This window comes from Callithrix jacchus, chromosome X (genome assembly GCF_049354715.1).
Source record: "Callithrix jacchus isolate 240 chromosome X, calJac240_pri, whole genome shotgun sequence".
NCBI lineage: Eukaryota > Metazoa > Chordata > Mammalia > Primates > Cebidae > Callithrix > Callithrix jacchus.
The window spans coordinates 114396919-114418788 of NC_133524.1; positions in this window are offsets into that span (position 1 = coordinate 114396919).

The following is a 21870-nucleotide window of genomic DNA, read 5'->3' on the forward strand; positions in this document are numbered from 1 at the left end:
TCCTGCCTCAGCCTCCAGAGTAGCTGGGACTATAGACTCACACCATCACACCTGGCTAATTTTCTTTTTTAAAATTTTTTTGTAGATACTGTAGAGACAAGGTCTCACTATGTCGCCCAGTCCAATCTTGGGCTCAAGCAATCCACTGGCCTTGGCCTCCTAAAGTGTTGGATTACAGGTGTGAGCCACCATGCCCTGCTCATTTGCACATTTTTAAGGCTCTTGACACATACTGTCTATTAGGGTTTTTAGTCACAAGCAACAGGAGCTGTCTCTGGGAGACTGAGCAGAGAAATAATTTATTAAAGGCTACGGAGTTTTTCACAGAATTGTTGGGGGGACTGCATAATCAAGGCTAAACTGCCAGAAATGCCCCAAACCAGGCCACAGTATAAGCTGATGGAAAAGATACCATTGCCTGTAATCCCAATACTTTGGGAGGCCGAGGCAGGCAGATCACCTGAGACGAGGAGTTCAAGACCACCCTGGCCAACATGGTGAAACCCCATCTCTACTAAACATACAAAAATTAGCCAGGCATGGTGGCAGGTGCCTGTAATCCCAGCTACTCAGGAGGCTGAGGCAGGGGAATCACTTGAACCTGGGAGGTGGAAGTTGTAGTGAGCCGAGATCACGCCACTGCACTCCAGCCTTAGCGACAGAGCTAGACTCTGTCTCAGAAAAAGAAGGAAAGGAAAGGAAAGGAAAGGAAAGGAAAGGAAAGGAAAGGAAAGGAAAGGAAAGGAAAGGAAAGGAAAGGAAAGGAAAGGAAAGGAAAGGAAAGGAAAGGAAAGGAAAGGAAAGGAAAGGAAAGGAAAGGAAAGGAAAGGAAAGGAAAGGAAAGGAAAGGAAAGGAAAGGAAAGGAAAGGAAAGGAAAGGAAAGGAAAGGAAAGGAAAGGAAAGGAAAGGAAAGGAAAGGAAAGGAAAGGAAAGGAAAGGAAAGGAAAGGAAAGGAAAGGAAAGGAAAGAAGGAAAGGAAAGGAAAGGAAAGGAAAGGAAAGGAAAGGAAAGGAAAGGAAAGGAAAGGAAAGGAAAGGAAAGGAAAGGAAAAAGGAAAGGAAAGGAAAGGAAAGGAAAGGAAAGGAAAGGAAAGGAAAGGAAAGGAAAGGAAAGGAAAGGAAAGGAAAAAGGAAAGGAAAGGAAAAAGGAAAGGAAAGGAAAGGAAAGGAAAGGAAAGGAAAGGAAAGAAAGAAAGAAAAGGGAAAGAAAGAGAAAGAAGGAAAGAAAGAAAAAGAAGAAAGAAAGAAAGAAAGAAAGAAAGAAAGAAAGAAAGAAAGAAAGAAGGAAAGAAAGGTATCATAGTTCATGTAAATGGCACTCCCCAGACTTATACATATGTGGCAGCCCTGAACCCCACTGTAAAAAAACCCACCGGCACTGCCACCAGCACCCAAAATAGATCATCACCTCTGTCAGCCCCAAAGGAAGCTCCATGCAGAGCCTGGTTTAATCATCATCCTCACTGCCTAATATAAGTTTCCTGATAGCAAAGCTGAGATCACATGCTTGCAGGCTAGCTGAAAATGACACTAAGAATTCAATACGAGCCTTATAAACTTGGAATTTCCACAAATATAGGAAGTAAGTTTGCCAGATAAAATACAGGATGTCTGGCTAACTCTGAATTTCAGATAAACAAGTAATAATTTTTAATATAAATGCATCCCAAACATTTATGGGACATATATTAAAAAATTATTTCTTGTTTATCTGAAATTCAGACTTAGCCAGGCATTTCTATTCTTATTTGCTGAATCTGGCAACCCTAATTGAAATGCTGTTCAAAAGATTATGGTCAGCTGTGTGGGATATTTCAACATCCACTATGCTATCATACTGCTTTAGCAAAACGAAGCACCACAAATGAACAGAAGTTTCTAATTCACTGATAGTCTTTACAAAAATGTTTGCTGGCCAGGTGCAGTGGCTCATGTCTGTAATCCCAGCATTTTGGGAGGCCGAGATGGGCAGATTACTTGAGGCCAGGAGTTTGAGACCAGCCTGGGCAACATGATGAAACCCCATCTCTACTGAAAATACAAAAATTAGCTGCGTGTGGTGGTGGGCACCTGTAGTCCCAGCTATTCAGGAGACTGAGGTAGGAGGATTGCTTGAGCCCAGGAGGTTGAGGCTGCAGTGAGCCCTGATTATGCCACTGCCCTCCAACCTGGGTGACAGAGTGAGAACCTGTCCCCGCCAAAAAAAAAATTATATATGTGGTACAATTGCTACTACGCTAACAAAAAAAAAAAAAAGAAAGAAAGAAAGAAAAGAGAAAGAAAGAAGAAAGAAAGAAAGAAAGAAAGAAAGAAAGAAAGAAAGAGAAGGAAAGAAAGAAAGAAAGAAAGAAAGAAAGAAAGAAAGAAAGAAAGAAAGAAAGAAAGAAAGAAAGAAAGAAAGGGAAAAAAAGGCTGGAAGAAAATATGTCAAAAGGGAGACAGGAGAATCGCTTGCACCCAGGAGGCAAAGGCTGCCTGTCAGTCGAGATTGCACCATTGCTCTCCAGCCTGGGTGACGAGTGAGTCTCCGTCTTTAAAAGAAAAAATGTTTGCTAATTTGATAGGCAAAAACTCATATGTAATTTTTGTTTTCATTACTTTTCTTTGATTTTAAGTGAGGCTGAACAATTTTTCAAATATTCATTATTTTTATCTCCGTCTTGGTGAAGAGATCTTTTATGTGCTATACATTGGTCTGTTGGAGTCTTTCTGTTTTAATTGTCAAAGACAGCATTAGCTCCCTTACAATAAATATCTCTTTACCTAGTTTATTGTCTATTTTTAAATTTATAATCATTTTATTACAGAAGTTTTATTTTACTTAAAAAATATGTATGTATACACACACACATATATACACGTGTGTGTATGTGTGTGCGTGTGTGTGTGTGTATGTTTTCCTTTTTGAAACAGAGTCTGGCTCTGTTGCCCAGGATGGAATGCAGTGGCACGACCTCAGCTCACTGCAACCTCCACCTCCTGGGCTCAAGAAATTCTCCTGCCTCACCCTCCCAAGCAGCTGAGATTATGGGCATGTGCCACCATGCCTGGCTAATTTTTGTATGTTTAGTAGAGATGGGGTTTCACCATGTTGGCCAGGCCAGCCTTGAACTCCTTACCTCAGTGATCCGTCCACCTCAGCCTCCCAGAGTGCTGGACTGAACAGGAATGAACCACAATGCCCAGCCTATTTTTAAAATATGTTTTGGCGGTGGCTCACGCCTGTAATCCCAGCACTTAGAGAGGCCAAGGCAGGTGGATCACAAGGTCAAGAAATCAAGACCATCCTGACCAACATGGTGAAACCCCGTCTGTACTAAAAATATAAAAATTAGCTGGGTGTGGTGGCGTGCACCTGTAGTCCCATCTACTAGGGAGGCTGAGGCAGGAGAATTGCTTGAATCTAGGAGGCAGAGGTTGCAGTGACCTGAGATCGTGCCACTGCACTCCAGCCTAGCAACATAGTGGGACTCCTTCTCGAAACAAAAAAAAAAGTGTTTTGAATAGAGATGGGGCATCTCACTATGTTGCCCAGGCTGGTCTCAAACTCCTGGTCTCAATCAACCCTCCCCATTCAGCCTCCAAAGTGTTGGTATTACAGGCATGAGCCACCAAGCAACACCCCCAGCTACCTAGAGACTTTGTATGATCAAATTTCTTGCTTCCCACCCCCATGTTTAGAGCAATTTTCCCCATCTAGAGATTAGATAAATGTTTATTTCATTTAGTTTTCTACATATTATTTGATATTTTTATTTTACTTTTTAATGTACATGGAGGTTGGGTAATGTTTAAATAGACCTTTTCCTAATAGTTAGCTAGCCAATTATCCTAGTGGGGTTTGTTGAACAAACAAAGGAGTAACTTTTTCTTTTTTTTTTTTATTTTTTGAGATGAAGTCTCACTCTATTGCCCAAGCTGGAGTGCAGTGGCGCAGTCTCAGCTCACTGCGACCTCCACCTCCTGGGTTCCAGTGATTCTCCTGCCTCAGCCTCCCGAGTAGCTGGAATTTTTTTTTTTAATTTTTGTATTTTTAGTACAGACAGGGTTTCACTATGTTGGCCAGGCTGGTCTTGAACTCCTGACCTAGTGATCTGCCCGCCTCGGCCTCCCAAAGTGCTGGGATTACAGGCGTGAGCCACCGCGCCCGGCCAAGGAGTATCTTTTTCTAAACACTTGCCAATGTGGTGAGTTTCTCTCTTCCATTACCTAATAGCACTGAGCCCTTACAATTCCTTCTTTTAGCATATTCTTGTGACTCTGCCAATAGTAACAGAAGTCTCATTTGGACTCCATACAATTTACTCACTTTATACATTGAGATTCATAAGCAAAGACATTCAAAAGCTCCCTCTTAACCAGGCACAGTGGCACATGCCTGTATTCCCAGCTTCTTAAGAGGCTGAGGTGCTTGAGTCCAGGAGTTTGAGGCTACAATAAGCTATGAGCTATGATCGTGTCACCACACTCCAGCCTGGAAAACAGAATGAGACCCCATCTCTTAAAACACACACACACACACACACACACACACACACAAAGTCTCTGTTTACCCCAAGAACTATACCTGACATTCACGTGACTCAAATGATAATGGGGTTACATCTTTGGGAGCAAGACGACCTACATCTACGTAGGTGTAGACAAATAGATAAAAAAATAAAATTTCTCCCACAATTTTGATTGCTTCCTAAAATACACCCTTTATTATAATAAAATATTGTTGTTGATAATTTTTTTTGAGACAGGATCTCACTCTGTCACCCAGGCTGGAGTGCAGTGGCATGATCACAGTTCTCAGCAGCCTTGAATTCCTGTGCTCAAGTGATCTTCCCACCTTAGCCTCCCAAATAGCTGGGACGACAGATGCATGCCACCATGCCTGGCTAATTTCTTAGTGTTTTGTAGAGATAGGGCCTCACTATGTTTCCTAAACTGGTCTCAAACTCCTGGGCTCAAGTGAACCTCCCACCTTGGCCTCTCAAAGTGCTAGGATTACAGGCATGAGCCACTGTGCCTGGCCTATATATTATTTATGGATAAATGCATATGTAGGACGAGTATACAACCTTGCTTGGGGAGTACCTAAACTTTAGGTAGTGATAATTTTTTTTTTTGAGATGAAGTTTTGCTCTTGTTGACCAGCCTGGCTCGATGTCAGCTCACTGCAACCTCTGTCTCCCGGGCTCAAGAGATTCTCCTGCCTCACCCTCCCAAGTAGCTAGGATTGCAGGTGCCCACCACCATGCCTGGCTAATTTTTTTTTTTTTTCGTATTTTTAGTAGACACATGCTTACAGGTGTAAGCCACCAATCCCAGCCCAGCCTGGTAGTGATAACTTCTTTTTTTTTTTTTTCAGACAGAGTCTCACTCTGTCCCTCAGGCTGAAGTGCAGTGGTGTGATCTCGGCTCACTGCAACCTCTGCCTCCCTCGTTCAAGCAATTCTCCTACCTCAGCCTCCTGAACAGCTGAGATTATAGGCATGCATCACCGCATCAGACTAATTTTTGTATTTTTAGTAGAGACGTGATTTCGTCATGTTGGTCAGGCTGGTCTCAAACTCCTGACCTCATGATCTGTCTGCCTCGGCCCCCAAAGTGCTGGGATTACAGACGTGAGCCACCGCGCCCAGCTTGGTAGTGATAACTTCTAAGGGAGTGGAGAATAGAATTGAGAAAATGTGCCAAGTGGACTTCAAATGTATTACGTTGTATTTCTTGAAAAACTCTGAAGCCCATTTGACAAAATATAAAGATTTGTCAAATCTAAGCAGTGATGAAATCATTTATTCTCTGCAGTTTTCTGTGTTTTTGAAATATTTCAAAAGTTCAAAACATTAAAAAAATCAACACAACTAGATGATGGATAGAACGTGGGTGTGAAGTCAAGAAAGGAGTCAAAGATGACTCAGATTTTATGTCTGGTGCTGACGTTAGTGACAGAAAAAGAGAAGCTACGGAACCCGGCTTTGTGGAAGATGATGAGTTATATTTCAGACAAGTGAAGCTGAAGGAAACAGCAGAACATCCCTCTGGAAATGTACATGAGGCTGTGTGAAGCTGCAGGGCGGGAGACAAAACAGGCCTGCAAAGAGAGAGTGGCCATGCAGGACATTAGCCCTGAGCCCCACCCTTTCACCTCTTCACAGGGGCCAGCCCCTTTAGCATTAAAGAGTATTTCATTAATCAATCCAAGAAGGGCTGGATGCAGTGGCTCATGCCCATAATCTCAGCAATTTGGGAGGCTGACGCGGGCAGATCACTTGAGGTCAGGAGTTTAAGACCAGCCTGGTCAACATAGTGAAACCCCATCTCTACTAGAAATAAACACACACACACACACAAATTAGCTGGGGATGATTGTGCACCTGTAATTGGGAGGCTGAGGCAGGAGAATCGCTTGAACCCAGGAGGCCAGGTGAGACTCCATCTCAAAAGAGTTCCAGGGAGCAGGAGCAATTAAGCCAGGTAGTGAGAACCAAGGAAAGATTACTGAGTATGGTGATGACTTTCACATGAGAAGATTTTCGTAATTTGGAGACAAGATCTCACTCTGTCACCAAGGCCAAAGTGAATGTCTCCCTTATAGCTCACTGCAGCCTGAACCTCTTGGGCTCAAAGGATCCTCCCACCCCAGCCTCCTGAATAGCTGGGACAACAGGTGCACACTGCCACACCCAGCTAATTTTTTCCATTTTTATGATTTTTTAAAAGTTGTTTTTGAAAGACAGATGGTTTTGCTATGTTGCCAGCGCTGGTCTCTAATTCCTGGGCTCAAGAAATCCTCCAACCTCAGCCTTCCAAAGTGCTAGGATTACAGGCATAACCCAATGCATCTGGCCTCAGATGAGAAGATTTTTGTTAAGCAGTTATGAGAGGCCAAGTGGCAGGCAGCGAAGGAGCAAGTGAGTAGCAAAAGGAGGGGAAGCAGTGGTAGAATTTTCATTTTACAAGACGGACAATGAAAGGGAAGGGAGCTACTATACAGTATGTATGAATAAATATACAGGTAGTAAGAGTATAAAAACTAGCAATAAGAAGTAGAGACACTGACTTCATATGTGTATGTACATGCATGTATGTGTATACACATACATATATGCTTACGCATTTGTACACATGCATGTTTATTTAGGAATATGTGCATGAAATGTATATCTGGGCCAGGTACTGTGGCTCACACCTGTATTCCCAACACCTTAGGAGGTTGAAGCAGGCAGATCACTTCAGCCCAGAAGTTTGAGACCAGCCTGCACAACATGGTGAAACCCTGTCATTGCAATACATAAAATAAAATAGCCGGCCGTGGTGGTGTGCACCTGTAGTCCCAGCTACTTGGGAGGCTGTGGGAGGATGGCTTCAGTTTGGGAGGTTTAGGCTGCAGTGAGCTGAGATCACCTCACTGCACTCCAGCCTGGGCAACAGAATGAGACTCTGTCTCAAAAAAAATGTATAATGGAACATATTTTATTCATTGACAAATATTAATAAACTTCAAATTTTGTCACAGTGAGCAAATACATATATGTGCAAATATGATGTATACTTAATGATATACACATTATGTCTGTGTACAATTTTTTTGTTTTGTTTTGAGATGGAGTCTCTCTCCGTTGCCCAGGCTGGAGCACAGTGGTGCGGTCTCCGCTCACTGCAACCTCCACCTCCTGGGTTCAAGCAATTCTCTGCCTCAGCCTCTCAAGTAGCTGGGATTACATGCACCTGCCACCATGGCCAGCTAATTTTTTGTATTTTTAGTAGAGACAGGGCTTCACCATCTTGGCCAGGCTAGTCTTGAACTCCTGACCTTGTGATCCACCCGCCTCAGCCTGCCGAAGTGCTGGGATTACAGGCCTGAGCCACCCTGCCCGGCCCTGTGTATACTTTTACCTTGTGTGAAGAGGGTACCAGGAAAGAGCTAAGCATTTAGGATGATCTCTACTCTAGAGTTTTTAGATGGCTACCCATTCAAGAGTGCAGAAAAAGAAAATCTCAGAAAGCTGCTTAGCCATCCTATGTCTTTTTATTATATACTTTCTTAATGTTATAAAAATCATCCTGAATGAAAATGTTATATAATCTAACCATTCAACAAATATTTACTGAGTGCCTATTATATGGCAAGCACTGTTCTAGGTCTCGTAGATATGTAGTGGTGAACAAAACACACAAAAAGGCTCTGCACACAGAGCTTATAATTTATGGGGGAGAGGCAGATACTAAATATATATAGTATATATATAGTTAGTAAATGCTATGGGGAGAAAATAAAACAGGGAAGAGAGAAAAATAGGTAGTGTGTGAGGGGTTGGTTGCAATGTTACATAGGCTATAAAGGGAAGGGCTGACTGAGAAGGTGGCATCTGAGCAAAGGCTGGAAGGAGGGGAGAAAGAGAACCACTCTTCTGTCTGGGGTAACAGCATTCCAGAGGAGACAGCAAGTGCAAATGCCTTGGGGCTGGAGCATGCCTGGCGTGTTTGAGAAAGACCAAGGAAGCTGGTAAGCCTGATGTGAGTGAGGGAGGGGAGAATAGAGAGAAGGGAGGAGAGGTCAACAGAGGAGAGGGTGTGGAAACATTGTAAGGACTTTGGCTTTTGCGGAGTGAAATGAGGAGCCAGAGGAGAGTTTTGATCAGACTGCTATGATCTGACTTCCATTTAAACAGGATCACTCTGGCTGCTGTGTTGTAAACACCAAAGGGGCCAATGGAGTTGTCATTAACTGAGATGTGTAAGCCTCTGAAAGGTCTTTTGGGGGAAGATGAGTAGCTTTGTTTTGTACATACTAAATATATATTATATTATATATTACAATAATATATGATATATATTTAATATGTACAAAACAAAGCTACTCATCTTTATATATATATATAAATACTCCTATATATATTTAGTATGTACATATATATTATAATATACATTATAATTTAGTATATATAATATGTATATTATGATATATATCATATGTATAACATATATCATATATTATATATATTATAATATATAATATATATATTTGAGACAGAGTCTCCCTCTGTCACCCAGGCTGGAGTGCAGTGGCACGATCTCAGCTCACTGCAACTTCCACCTTCTGAGTTCAAGCTATTCTCATGCCTCAGTCTCTGGAGCAGCTGGGATTAAAGGCGTAGGCCACCATGCCTGGCTAATTGTTTTCATATTTTTAGTAGAGATGGGGTTTTGCCATGTTGCCCAGGCTAGTCTCAAACTCCTAGCCCCAAGTGATCTGCCCACCTCAGCCTCCCAAAGTGCTGGGAATACGGGCATGAGCCACCACATCTGGCCCTGGATATAGTAAATTTTAGATGTCTATAATCAGTGAAGGTGGGGATGTCAAGTAGACAGTTGGATGGATGAGTCTGCAGTTCAGGGGAGAGATCTGGGCTGGAAAAGTAAATTTGGACCTTGTCAGCATATAGATACCTGCTATCTGATACAGTAGCCACCAGCCACATGTGACTATTCAGCACCTGAAATGTGGCTAGTCTGAAATGAGATATGCTATCAGTGGAAAATGCTCACTGGATGTCAAAGACTTAATGCAGAAAAAGAAAGTACAATATTTTATTAACAATTTTTTAAATATTGATCACATGTTGATATGATATTTTGGCTATATTGGATTAAATAAAATACATTATTAAAATTGATTTTACGTGCTCCTTTTTACTTGTTGAACGTGGCTAGTAAAATATTTAAAATTATATATGTGGTTCACATCATATTTCTAATGAGCTATGCTGGTAAGATAGCATATAAAACCATAAACACTGGATAAGATCATCAAGGGAGGCAGAAGAGTGGCTAAAGAAGAGGTCTGAAAATTGAGGCCTCATTGACAAGAAATACATAATATATATAAATATACACCACACACACATATATAAGCACACATATACACACATACACATGCAACTCTATTGAGCTTTAATTGTAAAGGCACGCATTCATTTTATATATATGTATATATGTGTGTGTATATATATTCACATGTGTATATATATATGTGTATATTCATATAAGTGCCACCCCACTATATTTTGTTTTAATTGCAGCTTAAAATGAATAAACCATTTTGAATAGATTCATTGGCGCAAAGAGAGAAACACAAACCCCTGTTTTACAATATTTAGGTACCCTTTAATTCAGCTCTTTTAGAAATCATTATTATTTTATTCTAGATAACTCGCCTCCTGAATTTTTAGAAATCAAAGGCTCTCATTGTTTACATTTCCTTTAAATATTCTAACTCTGTCTTTATTAGATTCAGACACAGTTTGAGCCCCATGAATGGTTTTTGTTTATAACTTTTCTTTTAAAAGTTTTCTAAAATTTATTTTTTTGGAGATGGGGTCTCGCTCTGTCACCTAGGCTGGAGTGCAGTGGTGCGATCATAGCTCACTGCAGCCTCCAACTCCAGTGCTCAAGCGATCTTCCCACCTCAGCCTCCTGAGTAGCTGGGACTATAGGTGCACACCACCACACCTGACTTATAACTCTTCTTTCAATCAGACATCTCTGGGGGATGAAAATAATGACTCTATATGCACAAGGCCACTTGTATAGGGTTCAACAGACTGTCTCTACACATCTTTATATATCTCTAGGGGAATGCCATTCACATAGTCTGTGATGTGATTGGCATTCTCCAGAATTGTTCAATGTGGCAACACTTACCAACACATCATACTGTGATATATTGTCCTCCCAGTGATGGCAGTTTCCATGACATTATTCATAATTATGTACTAAACACATGTACCACCAAGGTTGAATTGATTTTCCTTATGTTTTCATTCTCCTGGTATTCTTTTTTTTTCTTTTTTTGTTTGAGACGAAATCTTGCTCTGTTGTCCAGGCTGGAGTATAATTGTGAGATCTTGGCTCACTGCAAACTCTGCCTCCTGGGATCATGCAATTCTCCTGTCTCAGCCTCCTGAGTAGCTGGGATTACAGGCATATGCCACCACGCCTGGCTAATTTTTGTATTTTTAGTAGAGACGGGGTTTCCCCATGTTGGCCAGGCTGGTCTCAAACTCTTGACCTCGTGATCCGCCCACCTTCGCCTCCAAAAGTGCTGGAATTACAGGCATGAGCCCCTGCACCTGGCCCTCCTGGTGATCTTTTATAGACTTTCAGTAGTCCCTGGGCATGGCACACCATTTTAAAATGCAGATAATCACATAATAACTACAGGAATGTGTTCCCTTAGACTTCATCATTCCCAACACACTCTGGCTTCTTGGCAGTCTTTCCCCCCAACCCCTTTATCCACGCCAAACCAGCACACGTGGGCAGTTTCTCAGGGCATGATTAATATTTGGACTTTTAGAGTAAGGAAATTTCTGGAAACAGACAATATATATCATATTGCTACAGTTTTACAAGCACAACTTCTCTCTTTACTCTTAATTATGGAAATTTTAACATCCGACATACACAAAAGCAGAAAGAATGGCATAATTAATTCTCATGCACCCATAATTCAGCTTCCACAATTATTAGCTTTTTGCTAGCCTTGTTTCATCTACCACCACCCCACCATTTCTTTTCTTTTTGAAACAGGGTCTTGCTGTGTCATCCAGGCTGGAATGCAGTGGCATGATCACGGCTAACTATGCCCTCATCCTCCCAGGCTCCAGCAATCCTCCCACCTCAGCCTCCCAAGTAGCTGGGACTATAGGTACATGCCACTACACCCATCTAATTTAAAAAATTTTTTTTTGTAGAGACAGGGGTCTCCCAATGTTGCCCAGGCTGGTCTTGAACTCCTAGGCTCAAGCAATCTTCCTACCTTGTTCACCCGAAGTGCTAGGATTACAGACATGAACGACACAACAGCATGCATAGCCTTCCCCCCCGCCCTTTTTTTGAGACAGATCTCACTCCATCGCCCAAGTTGAAGTACAGTGATGTGATCATAGCTCACTGCAGCCTCTACCTCATGGGCTCAAGTAATCCTCCCACCTCAGCCTCCCAAGTAGCTGGGATTACAGGCACTCACCACCTTACTTATATAATGTTTTTAAATTATTTTTTTGTGGAGACGGGGGTCTCCGTATGTTGTTCAGGCTGGTGTTATATTTTTTAAATTGAGCTGGAATTTGCATAATAGGTAACCATTTAAAAGTGTACAATTCAGTGGTATTTCATGCATTCAAAATACAGTGCAATCACTACCTCTCTCTAGTTTCAAACGTTTTTATCACCCCAGAAGAATACCCTGTACCCATTAAGTAACTGCTCTTTATTTCCCCCCTCCCTGACTCCTGGCAACCACTAATATGCTTTCTATCTCTAAACATTTGCCTATTCTGGGCATTTTATAAGAACAGAATCATACAATATGTGACTTTTTGTGTCTGGCTTCTTTCATTTAGCATGTTTTAGAGGCTCAGTCAAATTGTAGCTTGTATCACTCATGCATTCCAATTTATTGCTGAGTAATATTTCAAAATATAGACGTGCCACAATTTATTTATTCACTCATCCATTATTGGACATTTGGGCTATTTCCACCTTTTGGCTATTATGAATAATGCTGCTATAAACAATTATGTACAAGTTTCTGTGCAGACATGTTTTCATTTTCCTTGGAAATATACCTAGGAGTGAAGTTGCTAAATCATATGGCAATTCTACACTTAACTTTTTGAGGAACTGCCAAACTGTATTCCACAGCAGCTGCACCATTTTACATTCCCACCAGCAATTTACAAGGGTTCCCATTTCTGTACGTCTGACCTACACTTGTTATCGTCCCTCTCTCTCTCTCTCTCTCTCTCTCTCTCTCTCTCTCTCTCTGTGTGTGTGTGTATTACAGCCATTCTAGTGGGTGTGAAGTGGTATCTCATGGTTTTGATTTCTGCTTACCTAATTACTAATGATACTGAGCATTTTTTTTCTTTTTTCTTTATTTTATTTTATTTTGTTTTTGGAAGCAGAGTGAAGCTCTGTCATCCAGGCTGGAGGGCAGTGGGACTATCTCAGCTCACTGCAACCTCTACCTCCTGGGTTCAGCGATTCTCCTGCCTCAGCCTCCCAAGTAGCCGGTATTACAGGTGTGCACCACCACTCCTGGCTAATTTTTGTATTTTTAGTAGAGACGGGACTTCACCATGTTGGCCAGGCTGGTCTCAAGCTCCTGGCCTCAAGTGATCCATCCACCTTGACCTCCCAAAATGCTGGGATTATAGGCGTGAGCCTTTGCACCTGGCCCAGCATTTTGTCATGTGCCTGTTGGTCATTTGTCTATCTCCTCTGGAGAAATGTCTGTTCAAGTCCTTTACCCATGTTTTTGTTTTGTTTTGTTTTGTTTTGTTTTGTTTTGTTTGCTTTGTTTTGCTTTGTTTTTTAAGAGAGAGGATCTCACTCTGTCAGCAGACTGGGGTACAATGGCACCATTATAACTTACTGCAGCCTCAGCCTACCAGACTCAAGCGATTCTTCCACCTCAGCCTCCTGAATAGCTGCTCTGACCAATTTTTAATTGGATTGTTAGCCCTTTTCTTATTGAATTGTAAGAGTCCTTTACATGTTCTGAATACTAGACCCTTATCAGAAATATGATTTGCAAATACGTTTCCCATTCTGCAGGTTGACTTCTCACTTCCTTTATCATATCCTTTGATGTACAAAAGTTTTAAATTTTGATTAAGTCCAATTTACCTATTTTTTTTCTTTTGGTGCTTGTGCTTTTGGTATCAAATCTAAAAATTTATTGCCAAATCTGAGGTCATAAAGATATATCTCTATTTTCCTCTAAGAGTTTTATCATTTCAGATGTTATATTTATTTTTTAATTTTAATTTTAATTTTAATTTTTTTTTTTTTTTTGAGACGAAGTCTTGCTCTGTCACCCAGGCTGGAGTGCAGTGGCACAATCTCGGCTTACTGCAACCTCTGCCTCCTGGGTTCAAGTGATTCTCCTGCCTCATCCTCCTGAGTATCCAGGACCACAGGTGCCCACCACCACACTTAGCTAATTGACGGGTTTTCACCATGTTGGCCAGGCTCAAACTCCTGACCTCAACTGATCCACCTGCCAGGCCTCCCAAAGTCCTGGGATTATAGGCATGAGCCACCACACCCGGCCTCAGTTGTTATATTTAGATCACTGATCCATTTTGAATTAATTTTTGTATATGGAGTGAGATAGGGATTCAACTTTATTGTTTTGCGTGTGGTTTTCCAGTTGTTCCAGCATTATTTGGTGGTGAAGAGACACTTCTTTCCCCCATTGTATAGTCTTGACATTTTCTGTAGTATTTTAAAGTAAATCCTAGACATCATGTTGTTTCATCCATAAATACATCAGTGTTGATTTCAAATTGATAAATTCTTCATTTATTTATTTTGAGACAGAGTCTCACTCTGTCACCCAGGCTGGAGTGCAGTAGCACAGTCTTGGTTCACTGCAGCCTCAACCTCCCAGGCTAAAGTGATCCTCTCACCTCAGCCTCCAGAGTTGCTGAGACAACCAGCATGCACCACCATGTCCAAGTAATTTTTGTATATTTTGTAGGGACAGAGTCTCACTATGTTGCCCAGGCTGGTCTTGAACTCCTGTCCTCATGGGATTCTCCTGCCTTGGCCTCCCAAAGTGCTGGGATTACAGGTGTGAGCCACCACACCTAGCCAGTTCCATTTCTCTCTTTTTTTTTTTTTTTTGAGACAGAATCTAGCTCTGTCACCCAGGCTAGAGTGCAATGGCACGATCTTAGCTCACTGCAACCTCCACCTTGTTGGTTCAAGCCATTCTCATGCCTCAGCCTTCTTATTAGCTGGGATTACAGGCATGTGCCACCATGCCCGGCTAATTTTTGTATTTTTAGTAGAGATGGGGTTTTGCCATATTGGCCAGTCTGATCTCGAACTCCTGACCTCAAGTGATCCACCCACCTTGGCCTTCCATAGTACTGGGATTACAGGCATAAGCCACCATGCCTGGCAAGCTCCATCCCTTAAGTGGTTCATTTTCCTTTGTCTGAATTAATCCTGATCTTGCCTTCTGTACAAAGAAGCAGTTTGAACTAGAGTCTAGTCAAAGGCAATTTCTAAAGTCTGCTCCAACTCCATGTATCTACCCTCCCTGTCCTTGCTCCTGCTCTGCTTGTAGTCCCTGCAATTTTCTGGATACAACCTATCCGTCCCAAAAGGCTCCTGAAAGTCTTTCTTTGCTCTTTTCAGTTGTGCCCAGGAATAACTTCCACTGGACTTGTCCAGTACAAGGTCCTCATGTCCTTTCCCCAGCTTGGACCATTTGGTGTGTCTTTTTTTTTTTTTTATATGAGGGCGACACTAAACCATTTGGTCTCTTTATAAGTAAGTTTCCCATTCAGCAGTCTGGGCAATACAGTGAGATCTCATCTCTAAAAAATAAAAACTTAAAAATTAGCCAGGTTGGCTGGGCACAGTGGCTCACACCTGTAATCCCAGAACTTTGGGAGGCCAAGGAGGGTGGATCATGAGTTCAGGAGATGGAGACCATCCTGGCCAACATGGTGAAACCCTGTCTCTACTACAATACAAAAAAAATTAGCCAGGTGTGATGCCACACACCTGTAGTCCCAGCTACTCAGGAGGTTGAGGCAGGGGATTCACTTGAACCTGGGAGGCAGAAGTTGTAGCAGTGAGCTGAGATCGCGAAACTGCACTCCAGCCTGGCAACAGAGCAAGACTCTGTCTAAAAAAAAAAAAAAAAAAAAAAAATAGCCAGGATGGCAGCATATACCTGTAGACCCAGCTACTCGAGAGGCTGCATCGAGAGAATCGCTTCAGCTCAGGAGTTCAAGGCAAAAAAAATTTTTCATATTCAGGAATATATACATGTATATAGTAGAAAGCAATACCTAATGCTTTCTACAACATTTGCAATACTTAAGAAGCTTATGCTGGCATTTTCACAGACATATCCTTAGCTTCTTGCAAGGGAAAGGATCATTTTGAAATCCACAACATTTTATGGATGGAGAGTTTGTTTGTTTGTTTTTCTTGAGAGGGAGTCTCACTCTGTAGCCCCAGCTGGAATGCAGTGGTGTGATCTCGGCTCACTACAACCTTTACCTCCGGGGTTCAAGCAATCCTCTGGCCTCAGCCTGCCTAGTAGCTGGGACTACAGGTGCCTGCCACCACACCCAGCCAATTTTTGTATTTTTAGTAGAGACAAGATTTTGCCATTTTGGCCAGTCTCGTCTTGAACTCTTGACCTCAGGTGATCCACATACCTTGGCTTCCTAAAGTGCTGGGATTACAGGTGTGAGCCACTGTGTCCAGCTGAATATTTTTCAGTATTTGTTAGTGGTTAAGTGTGTTAGGACAACGTGCTAAATTTGGGCTTATTCCAAACTCCCACTTTCCCAGTCTGACAAGTTTAGAGAGTGCCCTCTCCACCCCTTCTGACTTAAGTCTCCCATGCATATAGCCTAGAATTGACTCAGCAAATGTAAATACGCATTGAATCTTTCTGGGGCCATTCGGTGTAAACAGAAATATATTTAAGTTTCTCTGTCTTTGAGAAACCACTACATGGCACACCCATGGGCAGATATATCTGGGGGCTCTTAAACCCCCTGACATACATCCACATATCATCCTGATCTATTTGCTTTCTGGCTTCTGATCTGGGCCCTTCTTGGGAATAGTTTTTCTCTGACCCTAGAGTCTGGACTAAAGCCAACTAGACATTCACTTCCTGGTTTTCCCCATTCGTCTGGTAGTTTCTGTCCTGGCCTCCCCATACTTGGGCCCTCCTATCTTGGATTCGTAATTATATTTCTAGCCACTTTTTCTTTCTTACTCCTTTAGCTCTTGTTTTCCTTCTTTTTACAATTATATTTGCATAACTTTGAGGAGAACAAATGCAATTCTGTTATGTGGCTGCATTGAATAGTTGTGATGTTTAGACTTTTAGTGTATCCATCACCCAAAAACTGTACATTCTACCCATTAAGTAATTTCTTATCCCTCACCCACCTTCCGCCCTCCCACCCTTTTGCATGTGCAGTGATTCTTCCACATTATACGTCCATGTGAATGCATTCTTTAGCTCCCACTTACAAGTGAGAACATGCAATATTTGACTTTTTGTTTCTGAGTTGCTTCACTTAATGGCCTCCAGGTCCATTCGTTTTGCCGCAAAATTCGTAATTCCATCCTTTTTATGGCTGAGTAATATTCCATTGTGTATATATATATACACATTTTTTTATCCAATCATTCATCGATGGACACTGAGTTTGATTCATCTTTACTATTATGAATAGTGCGGTGATAAACGTGAGTATAGGTGTCTTTTTGATATCATGATTTCTTTTCCTTTGGGTAGTTTCCTAGTGGGATTGCTGGATTGAATATGGTTTTATTTTGAATTCTTTGAGGCCTTTCCTTACACTGTTTTTTTTTTTCTTGGTCTCCATTCCCCCTCAATGGTCTCTGAACATTACATGCCTAATCATCCTCTGCCTGGCTCAGCTGATGGCCCTAGCATCTCCCAATGATGGACTTTTTCTTATTCTCCTGAATAGTTTCATACGGGTTCACAAGATACAACTGCATTTTGATTATGATTCTCATAGATTTCTGTTTTGCAAAAAACAGACAAAACCCTATAACTCAGAAAACAACATTGATATATTTTTTAAAAGTCTAGTTCTGACTATTTTTCTATTCTCCATTGGCTTGTACTACTTACAACCCGTCACTTGCCAGCAGTAGCATTACACCTATCCCCACCTCCCTTAGCTGTGGGGCTAAAGGATAGAACATTCTATATGGCTAAAGGAAAAAGGTCATCAGATTGAGCACAGAGATGTATACGTAGGGGCTCATAAATGAAACAACCTCATTTCACTCTTTCATAACAGAATTTGAGCTAGGTCACTTCTACTAACAGCCATCTATTGGGGGAAAATTAATGACTACCAATTTACAAAACAGGATTATGGAAACTTTTTAAATGAGAGCTAGATAGAGAACCTCTGGGGTTAACACTCCTCAGTGACCTAGAAGTATATTGAAAAAATAAAACAGTTTATTTCTGATAAGGAAACATGACAACTATACCTAACCTTTTTAAATTAATGGTGGTACATATATACAGTGATCTTTTCAAGGGCAGCAGGACCACATTTGAATCATTTTCTCCATAGATTGTCTTGAGGAAGATGATAGTCAAATGTTCCTAGGTTTTGGGCTTTGGGTCATGAACTGATACTTATACAGGAACTAGCTGCCATTAGGTGGACCAATTTGAAGACCAATAGGTCATCTGGAAGGATATCAGATCAGGAGGTTTAAGAACTCCAGATGTTTTAATTTATGTAAGGGCAGCCAAAAGGCTGCTAGGACAGTAACAAAGCACTGATTGATAGAGAAGAAAAAGTGGCTGGCGTTAGATAAGATTACGCGAGGGGCCTGACTTCTGGTTGCCAAGGCACCTAACTCTTCACTCAATAGTCCCCCAAGCACAGGATTCATGGCTTTTGTGGCCCCATCCCTTGGGCGTAGAGCATAATCCCTACCTGACCTTTGAAAAATCGGACCTCAGGCTTGCCCGGCTTCTGGCACTTCCAACTCTCCTTTGCCATTATTATAAACAGAATTATCAGTCTTTGAGGGGAGGCTGATCTTCTAGTTCAGATTTCCAGAGTTCAGATTGGCAGGTGTCCTTTGTCATCTCATAAAGGAATTAAAGTGACCTGAGAAAATGTCCTCTGGGTAAGATCAATGGCACCTGTACTCTGTCATTTCCTGAACTCTCATCAGAGCTCTTATGTGCATCAGCCCTTCCCGGCTCCCTTCCAGCCTGTACAGCCCAGGCATGACAACAGATGTGGTCCTTTAGCAGTAGCACGGACAACTAATGGACAGCTCCCAGGTTACCGTCTACCCTTTTTGAAAACTCCATAGGATTATTATTATTATTATTTTGAGATGGAGTTTCACTTTTGTCACCCAGGTGGAATGCAATGATGTGATCTAGGCTCACTGAAACCTTCGCCTCCCGGGTTCAAGCAATTTTCTTGCCTCGGCCTCCCAAGTAGCTGGGATTACAGGCGCCTGCCACCACGCCTGGTTAATTTTTGTATTTTTTAGTAGAGAAGGAGTTTCACCATGTTGACCAGGCTGGTCTCGAACTCCTGACCTCAGGTGATCCACCTGCCTCAGCCTCCCAAAGTAATAGGATTACAGGTTTGAGCCACTGAGCCCAGCTGAGTATTTTAAAAATATTTTTAATACAATTTTAAAATATATTTTCAATATTATTTTTTAAATATCCCTTTGAAGGATAAAAAAGTGAAAAAAGAAGGTGATGACTTTGGGAAACAAGGAAACTCTTATTATTCCAAGTGGTATAATAGGCAATTAAAACATATTCAATAAGGTTTATATTATTTAAAATATCTTATAATTGCAATAGGGCTTTTAACTTTTTCAAATACTTATACATTGCAGATATTATATCTAACAATATACCGTTATCTGACAGATACAACATATATGACAATCTCACTACAAATTTACGACTAATGGATCCGCATAGAATTAAAGTAAGATGGAGGTTCTCCCAGGGCCTTCCAGGTTAGTCAATGCCATGTGGTGTATCTGAAAGAGAACTAAAAGACCTGGCTTCTGTTTCTGGCCCTGCCAACTACTGTGCGTGCAACTTATCTTACTTGGTTCCTACAGCTGTAAAATGGGGAAAAACAATCTTGGCTCTGTCTATCTCTCCAGATTGGTCTGAAGACTGAATGAGATAATGGATATAAATATGCTTTGAAGACCATACCACTCTCCACAATTATAGTTTGGTTGTGATCAATGCCTCAACAATACACGGAAGTGAACATGGTATTAAGATTGCTTTTTTTTGCTTTATGTATCTCACTGAAGTCATCATGAATATATTCTGATCGGAAAAGCTGCACATAATTTGTATATAATAATTATTGAGTGACCCTTAGGTGCTGGGCACTGTTCTAGGCCTGCCTTGTCCAGCATTGCAGCCACTAGCAACAGATGGCTATTGAGCACATGAATGTAGCTCATGTGACTGAGGAAATGAATTTGTAATTTTAATTAATTTATACTTAAATACAAAAACTGATATGAAACACAGCTATTAGAAATTTTTTTTTTTTGACAGGGTCTTGCTCTGTCACGTAGTCTGGAGTGCAGTGGTGCAATCACGGCTCACTAAAGCCTGAAACTCCTGGGTTCATGGGATCCACCTGTCTCAACCTCCTGAGTAGCTGAGACTTCAGGCGTGTACCACAATGCCCAGGAAATTTTTAATTTTTTTTTGTAGAGATGGGGTCTTGTTATGTTGAGCAGGCTGGTTTTATTTATTTGTTTATTTGTTTAGAGATGGAGTCTTACTCTGTCAGCCAGGCTGGGGTGCAATGGCATGATCTCGGCTCACTGCAACTTCCCCCTCCATGGTTCAAGTGATTCTCCTGCCTCAGCCTCCAGAGTAGCTGAGATTACAGAGTAGCTGAGATTATGCGCCACCACAACCGGCTAATGTTTTGTATTTTCAGTAGAGATGGTGTTTCACCATGTTGGTCATGCTGGTCTTGAACTCCTGACCTCAAATGATCCTCCTGCCTCAGCCTCCCAAAGTGCTGGGATTACAGGCGTGAGCCACTGCAACCGGTCATTAAAAATCTTTTTAAAAAGTTTTTATTTTATTTGGCATTGATTTATAGGAGTGGAATTTCTCAGTAAAAGGGCTTAATGGCATTTCTAATACTTGTATCTCAAGTTCAATTAGGATAGTGTTAATGCAGCAGCTAAATTTGTGGTAAAAACCAAAGATATTTAATAAATGTGGAAATCACCCAATAAAATGCCCTGTTGGAAGTTATAAGATTGCACCTACAATTTCCCTTTACTATGTGAGTGTAGTTATATCCAAATCCTACCCATTCTGCAAAGTCCAGCTCAAACACACCCTGTTCCAGAAAGCCTTTCATAGACCCTAAGCAGATATGATCTCTCGTGCCTCTTTTTTTTTCTTTTTTGAGACGGAGTCTCACTCTTGTTGCCCAGGCTGGAGTGCAATGGCGTAATCTTGGCTAAGTGCAATCTCTGTCTCCCGGGTTCAAGCAATTCTCCTGTCTCAGCTTCCCAAGTAGCTGGGATTACAAGCACCCACCACCACGCCTGGCTAATTTTTGTATTTTTAGTAGAGATGGGGTTTCACCATGTTGGTCAGGCTGGTCTTGAACTCCTGACCTCAGGTGGTCCACCCACCTTGGCCTCCCGAAGTTCTGGGATTACAGGTGTGAGCCACTGCACCTGGCCTCTTCTGCCTCTTTACCTTGAGTATGGTCTGTATCACATACTACTTTGTACCATAAATACATTCGCTACTAGACTTTCCTTTTTTTCCCAGAAGGGAATAGTGTCTTTAATTCATACTGCATTCTCCCTCAGTGCGTAGCACCATGCTCAATGTTTATGTATTTAAATAGAAGTCTTAAACCAGAAAAAGTGAAATCTACAATCTCAAGAATGAGCATAGAGCCTGCACAATGGCCAGATGGTGTTTGTGCACCATCAGTGTGACATATGTTTCCCATGGCTCACAAGACTGCAAAAATTGCTTACTTCTCCTACTCTATCTCGTACCATTCCTCTTCCTTCTACGCTTCAGCCACACTGGCCTTTTTTTTGGTCTTTGAACCAAAAAGGCTGCTCCCATCTCTAGGACTTTGTTCCTGGCATTCCCGTCGCCTAGAGCTCTCTACCTGCTGATCCCTGCTGATTGCTTCTTTTTCTTCAAGACTCAGCTCAATGTTTACCTCCTAAAAGAAGCTTTTCATGATCATCTATTTTAAACTAGGT